Source organism: Perca fluviatilis, chromosome 10 (genome assembly GCF_010015445.1).
Source record: "Perca fluviatilis chromosome 10, GENO_Pfluv_1.0, whole genome shotgun sequence".
NCBI lineage: Eukaryota > Metazoa > Chordata > Actinopteri > Perciformes > Percidae > Perca > Perca fluviatilis.
The window spans coordinates 39,929,816-39,942,315 of NC_053121.1; the positions used below are offsets into that span (position 1 = coordinate 39,929,816).

At 40.5% G+C, this 12,500-nt stretch overlaps 1 protein-coding gene across 1 annotated transcript in view; it reads left to right on the forward strand.

The window, feature by feature from the left end:
- LOC120566592 (TBC1 domain family member 2A-like) overlaps positions 1-12,500 on the forward strand; it is a 50,244-nt gene that overhangs the window by 1,185 nt on the left and 36,559 nt on the right. The window lies entirely within an intron of this gene.

Sequence of the window (12,500 nt, forward strand, 5' to 3'; positions counted from 1 at the left end):
GTGTGTGTGTGTGTGTGTGTGTGTGTGTGTCTCTGTGTGTCTGTGTGTCTCTGTGTGTGTGTGTCTCTGTGTGTGTGTGTGTCTCTGTGTGTGTGTGTGTGTGTGTGTGTCTCTGTGTGTGTGTGTGTGTGTGTGTGTGTGTGTGTCTCTGTGTGTGTGTGTGTGTGTGTGTGTGTGTGTGTGTGTCTGTGTGTGTGTGTGTGTGTGTGTGTGTGTGTGTCTGGAGAAATTGCTGCAGGAGTAACAACAGAGAGACAACAACCACAGAGTTCAAACAGTTAGCAGACAGATGTACACTGAACATCTGGGCTACTCACTACTCATCTCTACCGGCTACTAGTGCAAAAACCCTTCCTACCTTCTTCTGTTCTAACAGACATGCCTTACAATCGTTCCTGCTTCCACAAGCATCCATACATTCAGTCCTAAAAATAAAAAACATTAATTTATCCATTCATAAATATCCTTTCAATCCATAGTAAATATACATTCATTCCTTCATTCATATCAATACATACATTCAGTCACAGATTTACATTAATAACATTCATGGTCATGTGTTCATCGCTGCTCATTGATGAGCTTAACTGAGAGAGGGACACATGAGAGCTTATACCTGTTATTATATCAGCAGAGAGGAACCCTGGACCTCTCTCCTGAGTTCAATAACTCTGAAAACAACACCTGAGAGTTATCAGATAGGATGCTCTCAGCCTGCCTGATTGTTGCCTGATTAGAAAGCTGTCAACTTTCCAAACCAGCTGGTAATACCGTACGAAGAAGTGACTCTCCCTGTTGCTCCATAGAAGATTAACATGATATTTTTACAGACCCCCAAACACTCTACGTGTGCGCAAAAGTAGAGACGCTGATGAGTTCTGGCATGAACATGTGTGCACCAACTCAGGTCATTATCAATATGAACTCCTGGATATTTAAAGGAGTCTGTAGTCCACAGTCTGTGTTAATATGAAGTTGATGTGAATCGCACCAGCTGACAAACTTGTCCACAGCAACTTGGTGGATGCTTGTATTGCATTCTTTAGTAAGCAAACTGAGAAGGACAGCTTCATCTGAACATGTTACTATATGCTGGTTTGGCTCAGAGCTGATGCAGTCATTGGTGTACAGTGTGAACAGGAGAGGTGAACTGACACACCCTTGTGGGGCTCCAGTGCTGCACACTGCTGGATCAGACAAGGAGGAGTTAAACTTCACCTGCTGAGGCCTGTTTGACAGAAAGGAGTGATACCACCTGATTAATAACTGAACTAATTTCCTAAGCATGATATCTGGCTGGATTGAGTTAAAGGCAGAACTAAAATCAACAAAAAGCAGCCTAGGGTATGCAACAGGACTTTCAAGGTGCTTCAGAGTGAGGTGCATTATTGTTGATATGAGCGAATTGGTATTTATCTAACATCTGCTCCACATCTGTATGGAGTATCTCCATTGATTTACAAACACTGGAGGTAATAGCCACTGGCAGATAACCACTGTGCTCCTGGGGACATGCCTTTTGGGTAATGGGATGATAATAATAGATGTTTTCCAGAGTTTTGGTACTGTACATGTGTCTTCAGAGAGCTGAAATAATTTATGCCAGGTCGGTGACAGTTCTCTCCAAAAGTTTTTAAAAGAAAAAGCAGACCGGTTATCAGGGCCTGTTGCTTTGGTTGTTTGTATGTTTTTAAACACCTTATATTATTAGTAGAGATGGGAAGTAACGGTACAAATACTTTGTTACTGTACTCAAGTAGATTTTCAGATATTTTTACTTCACTATTTATTTTGTGCCGGACTTTTTACTTTCTACTCCTTACATTTTACAAAAGTGGCTCGTTACTTTAGTGGAGTTTTATATTTATTTCAGTGGAGTTACCGTTATTGTTTTTCGCGTTGTCAATGCTGAATTAAATCTAATTGGATGGGAATATATACGTTGCACTTGACGCACCACTACAAGACGACTCGACAGATTCGGAGGCATTCATTTGCGGCAAATCATTGCAGCTTGATGGCGGTAACGTTAGCACTAGCAGTACGCACGGCGACATGATTGAAAATGAAGAAAACAGAGATCCCAGAGATTAGGCAGACAAGCAGCAAGACATTCCCAATCATCCCTGGCCTTATCTGAGAGAGATGTTTGAGATAGGCTAGGAGGCATCAAGAATGAGTCCTGGATCTGTGAATTCTCACAGAATCACAGTTGAATTCATATCTTGCTACTCAGTCAGAATCGTATTAACCTGGAGTCCCAGTCTCTGTCACAATAATCATATATGTGATGTTTTAGGCCTATTGGCAGACATCCATTTAAAATGTAGACAATGGCATATAAAGAGTCCACTGAAGTTTCTCAGCTTGCTCTCTAGTAACGTGTGTGGTCCAGGTAGCTTTGCATAAAAAGTGGTTGTCATTTGCAACGCTTACTTTTACTTTTATACTTTAAGTACATTTCCAAGCCTGTACTTTGTTACTTTTACTTGAGTAAATAAGTTAAATCAGTACTTCTACTTTTACCTGAGTATTTTTTAACACAAGTATCTGTACTTCTACTTGAGTACGGGAAGTGAGTACTTTTATCATCTCTGCACCTTAGTAACTAGGTCTGTGCTCGATTGAAGAACTTCTGAGTCGACTAACACTCCTTCAACTCTATCGACTAATCGATTAGTTGATTTAATCGACAGATCTGTAAATCTGAGTTTCTCCACTAAGAGTCATGCTAAAGCACCACTTTAATTCTTGTGTTTACCAGAGATGAGCTCGTACGTTTCTTGGAAATAAGTCATTCAGCATGAAAACAGCATCAGACATGACTAATGGACTAAAGAAATCTAAGCTGACTAAGACCAAAACCACTGATTAGTCCACTGATCCACTAAGAGGGAGCAGCCCTATTAGTAACCGTGTGCGGTTCAGTTATAATTCTGTCCAAGTCAACATTACAAATTACATTCTCTAACACTACAGCACATTCCCTGACATGGTCAGCATTAAAACACATATACATTTAGAAATGATTCAGTTTGTTTGCCTTTGCAATTTCATTGTGGGCAAACAGGGGCTTCCTTTTAGCGTCTATGTTGGTCACCAGAGTCCCAAAGTGTCTTAGTGTTGGACTCTGCCGCTCCTGGTACTGCTGCCGAGCTGCTCTCATTGGCTGATTTAGGTCTTTTTGTGCAGCTCGGCTTCTGCTTTATTCCCAGATCTGAAAACTGTTGTCTTCCTGTTGGTGCCTTTTAGTAAGGTAGGGTTTGTTATTAGGATATGTGTGTGTGTGTGTCTGTGTGTGTGTGTGTTTTGTCTCTTTGTCTGTGTGTGTGTGTCTGTGTGTCTGTGTGTCTTGTGTGTGTGTGTGTGTGTGTGTGTGTCTGTTTGTGTGTGTCTGTTTGTGGTGTGTGTGTGTGTCTCTGTGTGTATCTGTGTTTGTCTGTCTGTGTGTGTGTGTCTGTTTGTCTCCTCAGCGGTGTGTCTGTGTGTGTGTGTCTGTGTGTGTGTCTGTGTGTGTGCCTGTGTGTGTGTGGCTCTGTGTGTATCTGTGTTTTGTGTGTCTGTGTGTGTGTCTCTGTGTTTGTGTGTGTGTGTGTGTGTCGTGTGTGTGTGTGTGTGTGTGTGTGTGTCTGTTTGTCTCTCGCGTTGTGTCTCTCGTGTGTATCTGTGTTTGTGTGTCTGTGTGTGTGTGTGTGTGTGTGTGTGTGTCTCTGTGTGTGTGTCCATGTGAAAATATGTGCCAGCATCACTATCCCACAATGCAATGCGGTAGTAACGACAACATTCATAACAGACAAACCGAAGCAGCTCTGTAACTTTAATTAATTAACATTTCTACTGTCGGGCCCGCTTGATTGACGGACAGTCGGTCAGGGTCACCATGGTTACGCCCCCCAACACGAAATTTTATCAACCCCATTCGCCCCCATTGACCTACATTACGGGTGAATTATCAACAGAGTCACGGCTTTGTCGCATTCAACTCTGTTGTCGTGGTTTTAGGTTACTAAAGCCTTCCCAATGTTCTTTCCTAAACCCAACTTTTAAAATGTATTTCTTAACAAGCATGTGACATTGTTTTCGGATAAGATCGTTCAAGGCCATGCCACTACGCAGGTATGTTTACACAAAGCCATGATGTCATGTTAGATTATCACCTCTGAGGTGTGGAGGACAGTCTCCATGTTGGTCTCTACAGCAGAGTTCAGATGTGTGTTTACGTTCTGCTCTCTGGATATGAGACACTTCCTGTTATTATGTCTCATTACTGCCGACATCACTTCCTGTCATTATGTCTCATTACTGCCGACATCACTTCCTTTCCTCAATCTGCCCTGTGTGTTCACTATCAACATGTATTTATATAACCTTTATATCAGATAATAAAACAGAACATGCAGATGTCAGATGAGAACAGGGACGAGAGCAGGAGGAATAACCAAAAATATACAATACATTCACAATTAGACAAAATAAAGGGGTGATAGAATGATTCTATAGGGTATTTATCATGTTAAAGGGGTGATAGAATGATTATATAGGGTATTTATCATGTTAAAGGAGGTGATAGAATGATTATATAGGGTATTTATCGGGTTAAAGGAGTGATAGAATGATTATATAGGGTATTTATCGTGGTAAAGGGGTGATAGAATGATTATATAGGGTATTTATACCGCTAAAGGGCTGATAGAATGATTATATAGGGTATTTATCACGTTAAAGGGGTGATAGAATGATTATATAGGGTGATTTATCAATGCTAAAGGGGTGATAGAATGATATATAGGTATTTATCACGCTAAAGGGTGATAGAATGATTATATAGGGTATTTATCAACGCTAAAGGGGGATAGAATGATTATATAGGGTATTTATCACGCTAAAGGGGTGATAGAATGATTATATAGGGTATTTATCACGTTAAAGGGGTGATAGAATGATTATATAGGGTATTTATCAGTAAAGGGGTGATAGAATGATTATATAGGTATTTTACACTGTTCCTTAAGGTCTCCTAATGGGGTATGTAACATTGGTTGGGCTGAAAATTGCCCGATCGCTATTTTGTTTGGCCCTTAACTACTCTGTGAATATGGCTCTATTTGTAACAAGAGCTTTTCTTCCAAATAGGTATGCTCATGAATATTCAGAATGAGCTGCGCTGCTGATTGGTTGAGGAAACTACATAGAAACACATGGGGAGACCTCGGCAACAGCAGGCCTCATATTTCAGACACCGCAAAGTTATACATTGTTTGTCGGGCTATTTTCGTTATTAAATTCACTTCTGAGATTTTTTAGCAGAAATCAACTATATAAAGCTCAAATATGGACGCTTTACTTAAAATGGATGGCTTATTGCAAATTTGGTAAGATGTGTGTCGGAGTTCAGCGCCGGTAGCTGCTCGCTCGTCTTCCTCACACCCCGCCTGCTCGTTGACGTTGGCAGCCCATCTACTGATAGCTCAAGAAAGTCACCGCCTCTTGGCTAATGGACTACTAAACACCTGCCCTGACAGAGCTAGGGCCTGAAGCTTCTTCTGGTAGCTAAATGCCCGTGTGGAGAGCCGTCTACGCCAGCACATTACCACAGGTTCCAGTTAATCTTATCGTGTGTAATTATAATGTGTTGAGTTATTTAAACAAGATTGGGCATTGATAGCTCGTGGATGGAGCTCTATCAATGAGAGTAGCAACCTCTTAAATGTAGTGAGAAGTAACTATCCGCGGATTTGTAGCTACAAATCACGGATAGTTAGCTTCATTCTTCGGGCCATTCGAGTATATTTACAGTTTGAATTTCACGCCCAACGATACAACATCTAACCAAATATCTTATAAAGCTAACAACGGGTCCGATTTCAAGTTAATGAATTTTTGTGAATTCCAGAGGAATCTAAGAGGAGGTTAGTCTCGCCTCATTGATAGAGCTCCATCCAGCCGCAGGTCTATCAATGAGACTCATGGACAAGCGGTGTTTATTTCCCCCAATCGTTTGTTTAAATAACTCAACACATTATAATTACACACATTAAAAGATTAACTGGAACCTGTGGTAAGAGATTGTTGGCGAATAAGCTCGCTGACCGCCTCACTCACATACACCGGCATTTAGCTAGCAGGAAGAGGGGAGCTGCAGGCCCTGGAGCTCTGGTCAGGGCAGTAGCATTTGTAGTCCATTAACCCCAAAACACGGTGACTTTGGCGCTGGTATGGAGTGCTGTGGGCTGCCAGTCGGGACGAGCCCAAAGTACCTCACAGCAGGCCGGGTTTGTGAAGGAAATGGCATACGGTCGGGCGAGGCAGCAACACAGGCAGCACCGGGCGGCTGAACTCCGAATTAGACATACATTTTCATAAAGCGCCCATATTTGACCTCTACATAGTTGATTTCTCGTGATAAAAAAGTTTCAGTAGTGAATTTTGTAATGGAATAGCAGATTGACCTAGATTCAGAAGACTAACTGATGCAGTTTTGGTCCGGTACTCTTTATCTGTAAAAATGCAATTAAGCTTCCGAGGAGCCAGAAATCTTTAATAAGTTAAAGTACTACAACTCTGGGCTCAGGCGTTCTTGAGACAACGATCACTTTTAGCGGTCACTTTTTGCAAAGCAGACTGCGACTATTCCCGTCATCCACTTCCTGTCAAGAATAACTACGGTCAGAGGTTTGTGTTTCAGCCTCTGCTGAAAAACATCTCAAGTTTCCTTCTGCAGAGGTGTCTGAGCGCTCGAGCATGTTCACTAATTGCACTAAAGATGCGTCCAGTTTAAAGTAGCTGTAAAGTATTCTAGATGAAGACAGTGTTTGTAGCTCAGATATTGAAAAACACACACACACAGGTACACATACACACACACACGCACATACACACACACACACACACAGGTACACACAGACACAAACACACACACAGGTACACACACAAACAGGTAAACACAAACACGGATACATAAACACACAGGTACACACACAGTTACACACACACACACACACAGGTACACACACACACATGCACACACACACACACACAGGTACACACACACTTTGGAGTACAGACATACACACACAGGTACACATACACACAGGTACACAGACACAGAAACACACACGGGTAAACACACACAGGTACACAAACACAGATACACAAACACAGTTGCACACACACAAATGTGTAATCCTAACCTCGTTCAAAGCGTCAAAGAAAACTTTAAGATCAATCGATAAATATTTAAATCTTTTTACATTTATTCACTTTAATGTTTAGTTTGGATCAGTTTCAGATTAGCGTTGACTACGTAGTTATTGTTAGTGAAAATAATTATGATTATATAATAATATATATAATCATTTTGATATGAAACCACACAAGATCAGTTATATACAGATTAATATAAGAAGACCGTCAACATGGATCTCAGAGGGTTTTAATCATTACTGATTGATGTTCCTCTGTCATCTGCTGACCAATAATCTGCCTCAGTCACTAAATCCAACCAATCAGCCATGCCAGAGGGAGAAGCTTAGGACAGAGTCACAGCTTCCTGCATGTCCATATTCTGCTCTATATCCTCGCGTGTCATCTGCATGCCACTGTGAATAATCTGCTGTTAGACTGACTGTAACTCTGAGTTATTCTCCAGATTATAATCTGCTGTTAGACTGTAACTCTGAGTTATTCTCCAGATTATAATCTGCTGTTAGACTGTAACTCTGAGTTATTCTCCAGATTATAATCTGATGTTAGACTGTAGCTCTGAGTTATTCTCCAGATTATAATCTGATGTTAGACTGTAGCTCTGAGTTGTTCTCCAGATTATAATCTGCGGTAAGACTGACTGTAACTCTGTGTTTATTCTCCAGATTATAATCTGCTGTTAGACTGACTGTAACTCTGAGTTATCCTTCAGATTAAAATCTGCTGTTAGACTGACTGAGACTCTGAGTTGTTCTCCAGATTATAATCTGCTGTTAGACTATAACTCTGATTTATTCTCCAGATTATAATCTGATGTTAGACTAGAGACTCTGAGTTATTCTCCAGATTATAATCTGCTGTTAGACTGACTGTAACTCTGAGTTATTCTCCAGATTATAATCTGCTGTTAGACTGACTGAGACTCTGAGTTGTTCTCAGATTATAATCTGCTGTTAGACTATAACTCTGATTTATTCTCCAGATTATAATCTGCTGTTAGACTGAGACTCTGAGTTATTCTCCAGATTATAATCTGCTGTTAGACTGAGACTCTGAGTTATTCTCCAGATTATAATCTGCTGTTAGACTGAGACTCTGTGATGAATGTTGGGCAGAGGGCTGTCTGCGTGGGGATTCAGACTTCAGGCCCGACCACGGTAACTAACTGTCCCGTGTAACACCAGTGGATTAGCTTTTCTCTGCAGTTGAAACAAGTTGTTTGTAACATTGAAGAACCTTTTCTTTTTCTTCTGGGTTTTTATATTTATCATTTCTTATGTATATTTGTTTTGTAAGAAAAATAATAAAATGGAAAATTTGAATCTGTGTCTGAGATCTTCTGTTGAAACAGCAAACATCCCATAATCTCCCCAAACAGCACAACATTACAAACAGAATGTTTGTATTTTAACAATATTTTTCTCACATTACAGTATAAAATCAACATAAACAAACCATAATCTCTCCCAACACTCTCTATACATCCCATAATCTCCCTAACCTCTCTAAACATCCCATAATCTCTCCTAACACTCTCTAAACATCATATCTCTCCCAACACTCTAAACATCCCTAATCTCCCAACCTCTCTACACTCCATAATCTCTCCCAACACTCTCTAAATCCATAATCTCTCTCAACACTCTCTAAACATCCATAATCTCTCTCTCAACACTCTCTAAACATCCATAGTCTCTCTCAACACTCTCTAAACATCCATAATCTCCCAACACTCTCTAAACATCCATAATCTCTCCCAACACTCTCTAAACATTCCATAATCACTCTCTAAACATCCATAATCTCTCCCCAACCTCTCCTAAACATCCATAATCTCTCCCAACACTCTCTAAACATCCCATATCTCTCTCAACCTCTCTACATCCATAATCTCCCAACACTCTCTAAACATCATAATCACTCTCTAAACATCCATAATCTCTCCCAACACTCTCCTAAACATCCATAATCTCTCTCAACACTCTCTAAACATCATAATCTCCCCACCTCTCTAAACATCCATAATCTCTCCCAACCTCTCTAAACATCCATATCCTCTCTAAACATCCATAATCTCCACACTCTCTAACATCCATAATCTCTCTAAACACCTCTAAACATCCATAATCTCCCCCCACATCCATAATCTCCCCCTCTCTAAACATCCATAATCTCCTCCTCTAATCTAATCTCTCCCCTCTCTAACATCCATAATCTCTCCACTCTCTAAACATCCATAATCTCCCAACACTCTCTCCATAATCTCTCCCCCTCCTCTCCCTATCTCTACACTCTCCTAAACCTAATCTCTCTCCTCTCTAAACATCCTAATCTCCCCACACTCTCTAACATCCATAATCTCTCTCCCCCACTCTCTAACTCCACCTCTCTACATCCCATAATCTCTCCCACCTCTCTACATCCATAATCTCTCCCCCTCTCTACATCCTAATCTCTCTCACACTCTCCTACATCCCTAATCTCTCCTAAACACTCTCTAACATCCCTAATCTCTCCCAACACTCTCTACCATCCCTATCTCTCCCACACTCTCCTACATCCCTTCTCCTACATCCTAATCTCTACACATATCTCTCCTACATCCATAATCTCTCCTAACACTCTCTTCTTATCTCTCTAACATCCATAATCTCTCCCAAACTCTCCTACATCCCTAATCTCTCAACACTCTCTAACACATATCTCTCTACATCCATAATCTCTCCCAACTCTCTACTCCCTAATCTCTCTAAACACCTAATCTCTCTCATCCCATCATCTCTCCCAACACTCTCTAAACATCCATAATCTCTACTAACTCTCTAAACATCCCATAATCTCTCTAAACAGCCATATCTCTCTAAACATCCCTATCTCTCCCACACTCTCTAAACATCCATAATCTCTCCCAACACTCTCTAAACAGCCTAATCTCTCTAAACATCCATAATCTCCCCAACTTCTCTACAATCCATAATCTCCCAACACTCTCTAAACAGCCCATAATCTCTCTAAACATCCCATAATCTCCCCCAACACTCTAACAGAATAAGGATCAAACAATTAGGAAGCCTTGGAACGTATAGGTTGTTGCCACGGTAACACCTGGCAGACTCTCCTCCAGCAACGTTAGCTAGCTGGAGCTACCATGGATGTGTTAAAGTTACCGCGACAACAATGGCTTCTCTCTAAAGTGGTACGGACAGTTTCCTTGGATGGAATCCAGGGTAAATAAGGAACGAGCTCTTCTTCTTCTGCAGACATTTCCCCAAGCCCGGAGCTGACAATGCCAATCAGAGAGGGGGGGGGGCCCTCACAGAGGGAACATTAAGTCAAATGGGTTTCAAGCTTCTTGTGTTATTAATTTAGTAACCTAGCAACCTAATAACCTTCCTATTTAAGTAAGAAATGATGAACACTGAGGATGGCTTCTAGCTGGAAACACGTTTGTGTTTTGCCCACATTAAATGAAGGGAACTTCTCTGAGAGTGACCTAGTTTTTTGATTTGGAGCCATGCTGGCCACTTCTCATTATATCTTTCATAATTCAAACAATGCTTGGCTGGAAGTTTTCATTCTTTGGTTTCCTTTTACTGCTGGTAGCTGCTCCTGATCTGACCATTATAGTCCTGAAGCAACAATGCTGTTATTAATGCACACAGGATATATGTTCTATGTGTGATTTCTGTCTGATGTTGGCTGTTCTATGTCCTGCAGTATGTAAGCGTAAATTATTTTGCACTGAATTTTTTGAGACAGTGAATTTTTTTTCAATGAATTTCTGAGATGTGGATTTCTTTTACACTTTGAATTTTTTCACATCATTTTTTTACATAGATTTTTTATAAACATGTTGGAAAAAAAATGTCATGGAATAAAACACTTCAGTGTTAGAAGTTCGATAGCTTTTAAAATTCAAAGTCTGATTTAGATGCAAAATAAAATTCCAGAGTTAAAATTCGATGTAAAATAAATAATTCAGTGCTAAAAATTGAATTCAAAAGCCGATGACACTGATTTACTTCCATACTTTCTCTGCTGTTTGGGTTCATGTTTAATTAGCCACTTTCTGCAATAAAATGGTTAATTTATAATAATATAACCGTGACTGTGCAGAGCCATGCTATACAGGTTCTGCCGGTTGAAATATATTTTAGTCTGAATAGGTTAAAACCGACGGGTTTCTGTCTATGTTGTTGTGTACAAACCTTTAAACTGAGTGTTTTGGTGGAGTATGTTGGAGACCAGTACTGATATTGTTGTTGTACTGCAGTATGTTGGAATCGATTACTGATACTGTTGTTGTACTGCAGTATGTTGGAGACAGTACTGATACTGTTGTTGTACTGCGGTATGTTGGAGACAGTACTGATACTGTTGTTGTACTGCGGTATGTTGGAGACATTACTGATACTGTTGTTGTACTGCGTATGTTGGAGACAGTACTGATACTGTTGTTGTAATGCAGTATGTTGGGCAAGTACTGATACTGTTGTTGTACTGCGGTATGTTGGAGACAGTACTGATACTGTTGTTGTACTGCAGTATGTTGGAGACAGTACTGATACTGTTGTTGTAATGCGGTATGTTGGAGACAGTACTGGTACTGTTGTTGTACTGCACGTATGTTGGAACAGTACTGATACTGTTGTTGTACTGCGGTATGTTGGAGACAGTACTGGTACTGTTGTTGTACTGCGGTATGTTGGAGACAGTACTGATACTGTTGTTGTAATGCGGTATGTTGGAACTACTTACTGTTGTGTTCGTATGTTGGCAGTACTACTGTTGTTGTTGCAGTATGTTGGAGACAGTACTGATACTGTTGTTGTACTGAGTATGTTGGAACAGTACTGATACTGTTGTTGTACTGCAGTATGTTGGAGACAATTACTGATACTGTTGTTGTACTGCAGGTATGTTGGAGACAGTACTGGTGATTGTTGTTGTACTGCAGTATGTTGGAACAGTACTGATACTGTTGTTGTACTGCAGGTTATGTTGGAGACAGTACTGATACTGTTGTTGTACTGCAGTATGTTGGAACAGTACTGGTACTGTTGTTGTACTGCAGTATGTTGGAGACGTACTGATACTTTGTTGTACGGTATGTTGGAACAGTACTGATACTGTTGTTGTACTGCGGTATGTTGGAGACAGTACTGATACTGTTGTATGTTGCTGTTGTTGTATGGTATGTTGGACGTACTGATATTGTTTTGTACTGCAGTATGTTGGAGACAGTACTGATACTGTTGTTGTACTGCGTATGTTGGAGACAATTACTGATACTGTTG